At 29.5% G+C, this 11,465-nt stretch overlaps 2 long non-coding RNA genes across 3 annotated transcripts; both read right to left on the bottom strand.

The window, feature by feature from the left end:
- Window positions 1–2,471: 2,471 nt before the first annotated feature.
- On the bottom strand, window positions 2,472–3,239 carry LOC139864836 (uncharacterized). Of its 2 annotated transcripts, none has more exons than XR_011764508.1 (4): window positions 3,198–3,239; window positions 2,945–3,069; window positions 2,714–2,832; window positions 2,472–2,630 (listed from the first exon to the last, which is right to left on the bottom strand). It is a non-coding gene; the product is annotated as an uncharacterized lncRNA (long non-coding RNA). The 2 variants fall into 2 exon arrangements; XR_011764507.1 differs by having other exon boundaries at window positions 2,968–3,069; window positions 3,198–3,238.
- LOC139864837 (uncharacterized) lies at window positions 3,235–5,508 on the bottom strand. The gene is made up of 3 exons (XR_011764509.1): window positions 4,951–5,508; window positions 4,643–4,729; window positions 3,235–3,278 (listed from the first exon to the last, which is right to left on the bottom strand). It is a non-coding gene; the product is annotated as an uncharacterized lncRNA (long non-coding RNA).
- Between the last annotated feature and the right edge of the window lie 5,957 nt (window positions 5,509–11,465).

Below are 11,465 nucleotides of genomic sequence, written 5' to 3'. Positions count from 1 at the left end.
GCTTTTGGACTAGAGCTGGAGCTGGAGCTTATTTTTGAAGGTGGTAGCTAGAGCTTATTATTTTCTATAAGTGTTTGGTAAAATAGCTGGAGCTAATTTTTCAACTCATAAGCTCTACTTTTTTCATAAGCTACTAGAAGTAGCTTATTTTTCTAGAGCTTATGATTTTCATAAGCTCTACTTTTTATGTCTACCGAACAAAGCTTATTACTTGGAGCTTATTAAAATCATAAGCTCAAGCTCACATAAGCTCTCATAAGCTTCCATAAGCTCTTGCGCCAATCACACCCTTAGTGTGATAATGTCTAGGAGGGGTGCTCGCCCCCCTAAACTTTGAGCAAGTAGGGTATTGTAGTCTTTGAGTTATTGACATGTACGCTTCGAAATTAATTAAATTGAAGTCCGTATAAAAAAGATATAATCAAAATAATAAAGACTCACAAATTTGTATAATCAACTATTTATGTCACAAGAGTTCTTATATTTAAACCTCTAACAGAATATCCTAGGATGACGTGGAAAAGCATTGAAAGTAGTCACGAAAATAACATAGCTCAGCATCATACAATTCACTACAATTACTCCTCTTCACGGGATATTCTAGAAAAAAACCTTTTATTCATTGGGAAAAGCATTGGATAACTTCTCAAAACTTATCGGGGCTATTTTGATGAATTTCTTAGAGAGATTTATCTAGCACCCGTAGCACTTGAAAAAACTGTCTCGTTATTTTGGTGAATCACTTGAACCCTAATTTTTTTTTTTTAAAGGCATCGCTTGAACCCTGATACATTTTCTTAATAGATTGTATGTCATATTGGCATTACGTTTTTCTCTCTTTGAGGCAAAAGGTTGTTAAATTGTCAATTTGAAATTTTAAAATTTCGTTTATAGTTAATTAGTCAATAATCAATAAAATGTATTAAGGTATGCACGATAATGTTGACTATCGTGTTTTGATTAAAAGTGTCGTTGTACCTCTGCAATAAATATTTAGGGCATGTTTGATAGTGAACTTTTAGTAGTTTGTACTACCTCCGTCCCTAAATTATTGTCCAGTATTCCATTTTGGGATGTCCCAAATTAATTGTCTACTTTCATAAATAGAAAGGAAAAAATATTTTTCATTAGTGGATCTGGAGAGAGAAGATATTTCATTGGTGGAGAAATAAAGTTAGTGGGATTTCCTAAAACTGTGTGTTTTTTGTCTGGGGACAATTAATCTGGGACGGAGGGAGTAGCTTTTATGAAAACATTCTTATTTAATAAAAAGTTTCTTTTGATTAATAAAGATTAAGACTTTCAGGCGTAGAGAAAAAAACTACTAGAACTAACGTTTGAGCAGTGGCGAGTTTAAGTAGTGACCCGTGGGGTCACGTGACACCGCTAGTTTGAAAATTATTAGTAGAAAAATACCATGTAAATTTTTATAGGACACCACTAAATTTAACTGGAAGACTCTATATATTTTTTGAATCTATAGTTTTTTCTTTAAAATGTATAGGACAACACTATATTTAACTACTCGGACCCAATATACTTTTCGAACTTGTAGTTTTTTGAAAAGTAAAACAACCACTAAAATAAAATTCAAATATAATTAGTACTGAAATTTTTTTCAGGACATCATTGAGTTTGCATCCTGAAATCGCCACTGCGTTTGAAATAAATCTTTTAGCTTTTTATCAATTTATTCTTTATTCTAACAGTTCAAACTACTCTATTAAACATCTAAATAAATTTAGAAAACTATTATCTACTAGCCACCCGCTAGTATTACCTAACATACTCTCAATATTATACAAAAATAAATAAATAGATAAAAAAAGAAGATAATTTGTAGTTGGTGTTATTATTTTCAAATGAAGTTGAATGTTAGTTGAGTGCAAATGTGGAAATGTAGATAGAAGTACGATGTACTTGGAGAGTCGTTTGAGCTTCCCGTTGCTTTGAGTCTATTTCAAGCAATCTCTCTTAATTAACATTCGTCCATATCCATTACTTAACTTATTCAAGTAAAGGTCAACTTTAAATCTAAAAATGTTGTCGATGTTATAAGCCACAATGATATTTGAAATGTGTTTATTCCACTATTTAAAATCTAGAATGGTGTTTTAATTATTGATGTTGAGTTGTTTTGTTAATATGTCGTCAACATCAATAAAAAACGGTTATAAAAATTTAGATTATGAAGCGTTACACTAATGAACTTTTGTATGATTATTATGAATTGAAGTGTGGTACTGAGCTTGAAAGCTTTAGTTATCAATTTAATGATTTAATTACAGGTTATCTCTAAATTAGTAATTTCGATAATTATAAAAAACTAGTTTAGGGGTGAACGCTTCGCAGCGGATTTGGGTCCGCGCTTCGCAGCAGATTTATGTTAATGATATAATTGAGATTGAGTAGTAAATAGATACAAAATGTTTACGTTTATTTTTACAAAACTCAAGTACAAATGTGCAATCTAGATACTAATACATCATGGTTGCAGTAATGTTACCTGGTTATTCAATAACTAAAAGGCATGATTAATATGCAAGTTACAAACTACATTACAATTGAGGAATATTCGCAAGAGATGCTTGTATCTTGTCCTCTAAAAAAGTCAGATTAACCTAGGCACCCTGTAAGAAGTGAAGACAATGTAAAAAGAGTAAACAAAGACTTCACATTAAAACCATTATATGAACAATTTCAGATCACTTACTTCACAGCTCTTGCTTTCTTGCGAAGAAAGTCATAAAACAAAGCATTAATCTAAATCGCGCTTCGCGGCGGATATTGGAACGCCTTGTCGAAATTGACAATTACCGAATTTGAAACCACCTTGCATATGAATATATATATATATATATATATATATATATATATATATATATATATATATATATATATATATATTCATTGGGAAAAGTAAATGCATATGAACATAAACAACCTCTTGTAAACAATCAACAGTACCTTCATCCCTTCCTTCCAAAATTATATATGCCCCGTAAGTGTTTGGCTTAAAGTTGGTGCAACATCCCTTCCATTACACAAATGACATGTTTGTCATAAACCCTGAATTAAAAAAGAGATTACTGATTATGTTGGGAGAAAACACACTGGAGTTCTGAGATGACTAATGCGTTATGTTTTAAAAAAAGCTTCTACTTCATATATTGTTAGACAATCCAAGGTAAACATACCTGAAACCAAGTATATTAATATTATTGATAAAAAAAAAAAAAAAAAAAAACAGCCCCATCAACGTAATCACAATGGAATATCTGCATACACCAAAGATTAAAAATGTCATCATTCGTATGTAGCCAAGTCATTAACTTTGTTTTGGAGACAAATAGATAAACTAAAAAATTCGAGGTGGTAAGATGGGCGGGTTGGGTTATCACTGTTAACATTTTGGCTATTTATTATTATCATTTGTTTGACAATTTGAGTTTCAACATACGATAAGTAATATTCCATTTAATCTTATTAGTTCATGAAAAACAAATTTTGCCCTATATCAGTCAACATTAGTTCATAATTCTACAACAGTCAACCTAATATCAAAGAATCTTATACAGATTGTCTAAATATATTTTTCTTGGAGATTTCATATACAAAGCAAATGATAACAATCAATGAGTGTACAACAAACTTATGCACTTCCATATTCAATGGAAATTGATCTCCGATGCAAAAAACATATGCAGATAATTGTCCTTTGATAGATTCTTCATATGTTACATAAATTTGTAAAATTTTAAACTTTATAGCAACTCATCGGTTAGGTGACATGCTAATGGTGAATTAAAATGATTCACCGTGACTTCTAAGCACAACGATAGCATGAGGGAACCTATTCTTTTTAATGAAATAGCAAAACATTACTTGCTAATTTTGTAAAACTCGCGTTCATATAATATAATTAGAATTAGTAACAGTGACCCAGCTATTCTTATTGGCTTTCCAAGTTGCATCAACTACAGAGTTTTCATGTTAGATGTGGTTTAAATATGGTTGATCATTAATTTTGTCAAAACATTACTAACATGGGTCAATTTAAAATTTGAAAATTAGCCTTATGTTTTGGTTTAAATTACAAGAGACCAAAGAATAAAAATGCAACCCGTTGAACCGAGATTGTTTCATCTGCTATTCTAATTGACCCATTCCAAATCAAACATAACCAAAATCAACTCGTTCATATATAAACTGATTAGTATATATGTAATATGTTATACCTAGCAGAAGTGATTATATGACAAGATCAAGTTAAAGTTTTACCTAAAAAAAATTTATGCGACCTAGTCCATGAAAATTAAATTAGTTAAAAATTAAGTATCCTAACAAATAAGGATGCAAGCAATTAAAGATTCAGAATCTTATACGGTGCATTCAGTACGTTAAGTTATCTTTCAATAATGACAGTATCCTAAGATCTTGAATATGAAAGTTATAGTACAGATGAGCATAACACGCGTAATCTATATATATGGATTATGGACTCTTATTTATATTTTAACTTGTTGCATAATTAAAAGTACCAATTAATATTTCATATTCATACACAATATATATGTGTACATATACACTAATCAAAAGCAGTGTTATAGAAGATAACAGAAATTAGGGTATGTTGTTTTACCTTTTCCAAGTTGAGAGACTCATTTTGGACCATGTGCTCTTCAGTAGTGGCCATGGATGTGCACCCTTCTTCTAGCTGTACTTCAGTCTACATCGAAATATTCAGTTTTTTATTTGTATATATAAAATAAAGTCAACACATTTATGTATGTTCTATAGAAAAACATACATAAGTGATCAAATGCACATATACACTAATGGCTAGCAGCAGCATTTATAACTAAAGGAAATGAGTGTACTTGATTTTACCAACTCAATCATAACCGAGATTGAGCCCGAAAAGAAGAGCTAGAGGGCGAATAGTTTTACCTTTTTCAGCTTATACGATCTTTGTTGCGACATAAGCTCTTTAATAGTGATTGACGTATCAGCGACTTCTTGATTATCCTGTTTCTTTAGAGCATGCTTCTTTCTCGGTGCACTACCCTGTGGTTGTTGTTTTTAAAGGAAGAGTTGGTTATAATTTAAACCTCTTTTATTTATATATATACTAATTTACGTAATTGATATCCAATGATGTAATTTTACGCGATCTTGAGAACGATATAGCCTTCATTGCAAATGGCAAACGATAACTTAAATGTAGTTACTCTTTGTGATTATCATGCACACGCACAATTAGAGAGCAAATTAACATTGTATTAATAGTACATCATCTTAGCCTTTCCATATTTACTGCTAGATGGCGTGTTTTGACTGGATTTTGAAGACCATAATGCACCAAATTTGAAGTTCACAATTAACAAATCCGATTCATGGTAGCAATAAATCATAATCACAAATTTGATTCATTTAAAATAGAATGGAAACCAGTTTATTTGAGATTTACTTCTATACTATCCTAAATAAGTTGATCAGTTATTGTATTAACATGCAGTGAATGTAAGTGTAACTATGAACCGTAATTTCAGATAATATAGAATAAATCGAAATTGACATACCTGAATCGAAAATCATAATGTTACTTTTGATTATCGGAACAGGGGCAAAAAAATCAAATTAGAGTTTTTGATGTTTACCTTGTAATCAAATTCTGTAAAGTATAAAAATTAGAACAATGATTCATTTGTTCATCTTGATATCCATAGCTTCAAGATAATCATGAAAAAATATAAAGTAGACAGTAGATACCTGTAAATCGGTTTTCATCTTGAATATTATCATCAGAAAACTTAGCTGGATATCCATCTTTGTTGTTGATACCATCGGCGTGATCATATTCAAATCCATCACCGTAATCCATCAAAGGCTCGCCATCTTCATATAAAAACAAATATTAACATACTGCAATGGGAAAGATCCAATAGTAACATCAACCACAAAACGCTTAACCGTAATGAAGAAAAGACACCAATTGCAAATTTCAACTTCAACTGGAACTCTATAAATAACCTGAAAGTAACAAATTTTAAACTGGATTATAACTATTTGTATATACACATTGATTTTACTTAGCATATAGGAGGTGTTAACATTTATGATTAATCAAACATCAAAATCAAAAGTAAAAGTATCGAATATATGTGACAACTCGGAAATTTCCGACCAAATTTAAACTTAATTCTTATTTGATTTCGACACAATGAGCAAAGTCTGTAATGTTGAGTAACAAAGTTTGTAAACTATATTCGTAATATCATTTGACCTTTGACTACTCCCGAACGATTCACGAACAACTATTTGTAAATAGATATGTACATATTTAATATATATTAATTGAAATGTTATATGATTCAATCATTAGAATTTACTATGTAAAGTAAAATAAAAATAGGATATCATAATGATTATTTTTTTAATGTATCTATATATATATATATATATATATATATATATAATAAAGTGTATTGATATATATATATATATATATATATATATATATATATATATATATATATATATATATATATATATATATATATATATAGTTTCGAATTTATTTGAAAAATGATAGTAACACTCAATTATCATTCGATTGATAATAAACGAGTTAAAAAGAAACTTATGTGATTTTAAAATAAACAGTGATCCAAAAATGAGTTTTATAAATTATAGGCTTATTAATAAAACATTTAGAAGTCATTGGATAAATTTTAAATTTTTTTTTATTTTACTTGGGGTTGGAAGTGAATAATTAATGTAATATTTATTTAATAGTTAATGACCAAATTTTGTACCATAATGACCCAAATAAATAAAGATACATAATTTAAAATTTTGGAATTTTTCTGAAAGACTTTTTATCCGCCCCTAATTATCAACGGAGTACGAATTCATTCCGTAAATGAAATAGTAGACGACGGCTAACTTAATCACACGTTTATATTTTAAATTATATTATAATCATTATTATATTATTATTTGAGATTTGAGATTTAAAATTTAAAATTTAGAGTCACGGATGCCACTATCGATATTTACAGGAGTACTTATTATGCTTTATGTTTACTGTCTCAATCACACATAATTCATTACACCTTTTATATATACATAACACATATGCTCCATAAGGCATATAACCACACACCCACACTTACTCATTTGTTTCTAACCGGTCACCTTCAATCTTACTAACCACTATCGTAGCTGCCACACCCAATTGGAAACCGGTCACCATTTTCCTCACAACCACCATGACCATCTCTCCCAACCGAGAACCACCATCGACTCCATTACAACCACCAATCGACACCATCTCATTTTCATCAAACCTCACAATCACATTTTTTTTGTTTTAGTGACGGACCGAGAACAACACAACCATCGGCTACAACCCATAACCACTTGATCACTAACACAATCACCACCTCCTCGCTCCTATTTTTCTTTTTTCTATCCAGCACCCTCGCCATCACCACCTTCAAATCTCTTCCTGCTACTCGATCTTCCATCATCACCATGACCTTCCACCAACTTGATAACTTCCAATCAACCTCCCACAACCTCCATTAGGAACCACCATCCTTCACTCACCCCAAGTCGAAACCCACCACCACGAACCCTTTGGATACTGTTACTACTACCAGTTTTCTTTTTGATCTGTTGATCGAAGAGATAACCATCACATCCATCTTTAAACCGAAACCAACTAATACCTGATGAAGCCAATTATGGTGCTACTGTTTCGCATCTGTTTGTCCACCGCCACCTTCACCATTATTTTTTTTCTTTCCTTAATTCCTAGTATCCTCGTTTGCTCCTGGGTGAGCACCATAAAACATCAAGCTCAACTGCACGTATTTCTCTTTTTTTTTTTTGTGACCGACAAATTACTAAACAAACAACCCATTTGTTAGATGTAAAAGCAATAAAGTGAAACGCATGTGTATTTCTTTTCTTCTTTTTCGTTGGCCGACGACCCTACCTCACCACTTGATAACTTTAAAGTTTAATATTGATCATAGGTAGATAAACAGTGAACGTATGTGATGAAGATGATAGATGTTGATGATGGTGAATTATTAAGATAGTGAAGAAACCGTTATTGAGGTTGATAATTGCTGTGTGAGATCGAAACTTAAACAGAAAACAAAGAAAACCTTAAATCTTTTTGTTATTTAATGATGGTGGGAACCTAAGTGACACTCCACGTGTATTTCTAATGAGCTGGACAATTCTCTCCAAGTAATACAAGAGACGGTTACAATATATATAGGCCCAATACATGTAGATAAAATTTTGGTCCAACAATTCTTTTTCATGGGCCTGAGTTACTGTTAGATTTACACGGCCCAACAAGCCCACCGGGTTAAGCCTACTAGTTGGTAACATTATCATGTTGTGTGATTAATAAAGATGATGTCGAGATGAGTATGTGAGGATTATGATGATGGTCGAATGATAGATGATGGTGTATGACGATAATATAAGCACGATGATGATGTAGTGATCCATAGATGATGATTAGATGATTAGAAAATGATGATGGTTATGAAGAAGAAGAAACAGATAGTTATATTGGTTATATATTCTATTCAGTGACTTAAAACAGAAATGAATGGATACAACAATGGTTAAGGGGTGTATGGGTGAGTGAGAGGTCGTGGGTTCGATCCCGGGCAAAGCCACATATTTTTTTGAACTTATTCTTTGAGGTAGTTCTCTATTATTATTATTATTATTATTATTATTATTATTATTATTATTATTATTATTATTATTATTATTATTATTATTATTATTATTATTATTATTATTATTATTATTATTATTATTATTATTATTATTATTATTATTATAATTATTATTGTTATTATTATTGTTATTGTTATTATTATTATTATTATTATTATTATTATTATTATGCTAAGTATTGTTAACATTAATATTATGATTATTATTAACATAAATACAATTATTATTATTATTATTATTATCATAAGTATAAGTATTAGTGTTATTATTATTAGTAGTATCATTATGACTAAAACCAATATTGTTATGATTATTATCATTATTATTATAAACATCATTATTTCTAAAACTATCATTTTTAGCATTTTTATGAAAAGTATCATTTTAGTACAAGTATTATTTCTATTAAAATTATTAATATCAATATTATTAAAAATAACTTTTTTAGTAAAATTATCATTTTTATTACTATTAGGATTATAATTATTATCATTATTATTATTAGTATTATTTTTAGAGACATTATTATTATTTTTATCACTATTATTATTACTATAATTAATATTTTTATCAGTATTATTATTATTATTATTATTATTATAATCAAATAAAACCTTTGTTACTATTATTGATATAAAAATATACTTATAGTAATATTACATATAAGTATGTACTAATCATATTAACATTTTTAACAAATTAGGTATTTTTAATATAATACTAATTATATATATACATATATATATATATATATATATATATATATATATATATATATATATATATATATATAAGATTAATCATATTAAATATATACACAAATTAAATATATATATAATACATAAATTAAGATATAATATATGAATTTATTTGATTACAATTATGTGTGTTAATATATACATATGATATAGATTCGTGAATTCGAGGCCAACCCTACACTTGTTCAATGTCATCATATGTATTTTTACTATGAAATACATTATTGTGAGTTTCATTTGCTCCCTTTTTAAATGCTTTTGCAATATATATTTTTGGGACTGAGAATACATGCGCTACTTTTATAAATGTTTTACGAAATAGACACAAGTAATCGAAACTACATTCTATGGTTGGATGATCGAAGCCGAATATGCCCCTTTTTGCTTGGTAGCCTAAGAATTAGTAAACCAGTCTACTAATTGACGCGAATCCTAAAGATAGATCTATTGGGCCTAACAAACCCCATCCGTTGTAGCGGATGCTTTAGTACTTCGATGTTGTTTTATCATGTCTGATGGATGTCCCGGAATGATAGGGGATATTCTTATTGAAGGATTTTCTTGTGCCCGAGAGACATAATAAATTAATGTGGCTTACATGTTGTGATCCAAGTCGGGTCATACCCAATAACAAGCTATCAACACTTTATGTATTTGTTTTGACAATCGGATCATTAAAGCAAATACACGACACTTGAATTTTAGAAATTGGTTTTCTAAAATAAATGCTAGATATAATTATTTGGATAATTATAAGTTACTACATGTTGTATATTATTTATATAGGTTATAAATAATATAAAGTGTATGTAACATATGTGTGTTGCATTTTATTTTATAAAAGGCTTATAAAATAAAATACTTACAACTAAATGCATGTATGTTTTATAAATATGTAATAAAATATAAAATAAATGGAAGGGGTGGGGGGCCATTTTTTTGAAGGCTCCTAGGTGCCAACCACCCTTCCTTGATTACTCCATATAATTATGACTAATACACATGCATTGGTGCAACTTTTAACACACTCTTTGACTCTAGCATTTTGAAAATAATACTTGCAATTTCCTCTCCTTTCTCCTCCCCTTTTTGGCCGAAATTTTGGAGCTTCTTCAAGGGATTCTTGGTTGATTTTTGCAAGTAATTAAGTGTCTAAAATCCTAACCAAGTCTTGGGTGTTGATTATTGCTTGTGGGTATCAAAGATTTGAGGCTTCAAGTTAGAAGTTTTCTTCATCTACATCATCTTCTTCATCCTAGTTCTTCACCTCCATTTTGGAGTAGGTATAAACATCTAACTAGCTCTATTAACATTTAAGTGTATTTTCAAGACTAGATCTTTAATGGATTTCAAATTTAAAAGGGTTAAACTTTACATGCATAAACTTGAAATTGCTTCCGCTTTATATATACATATACACACGAATTTATATGTAAAAACATGGGTTTGTGACTTTGTTTATGTATTGAAATCCATCAATGGTATCTAGAGCCAAAGTCTTGTTAATATGCTTCTTGTTTTTGGCTAGTAAACTCACTTTCTTTACAATCTACCAACATGCATGAAAGTAGAATGTAAAAATATTGAGTTTTGGTGGGTGTATGGTGATGGCCGAAATATTTGGTCCCAAAAATGGGTTTGGGATTTCAAGTTTTGGCCATGTTTGATGTTATGTTGTTGTTCACAATCGAGCCTAGGCCATGTGTTTGTTTGGTTGATTGATTTGGTGATTATTCATGGGTGTAATATTCATTCATATGGCTTGTAATTATTTTGTAATTTTGGTTTGTAAAAGTTGTAATTAATCTTGTATTTTGTATGTAATTTGTTCTATTTTGGTTTGTAAAATAGAATAGGTTGTTATTTCATTTTCTAGAAAAATTGTATTAGGATATGATTTTGTAAAATGAAAGTGAAGATTCATGAAGAAGA

Source organism: Rutidosis leptorrhynchoides, chromosome 8, assembly GCF_046630445.1.
Source record: "Rutidosis leptorrhynchoides isolate AG116_Rl617_1_P2 chromosome 8, CSIRO_AGI_Rlap_v1, whole genome shotgun sequence".
In the NCBI taxonomy this organism is placed as follows: Eukaryota; Viridiplantae; Streptophyta; class Magnoliopsida; order Asterales; family Asteraceae; genus Rutidosis; species Rutidosis leptorrhynchoides.
Note: the sequence above shows the minus strand (reverse complement) of the source record. Positions and strands in the feature narration are given on the sequence as shown.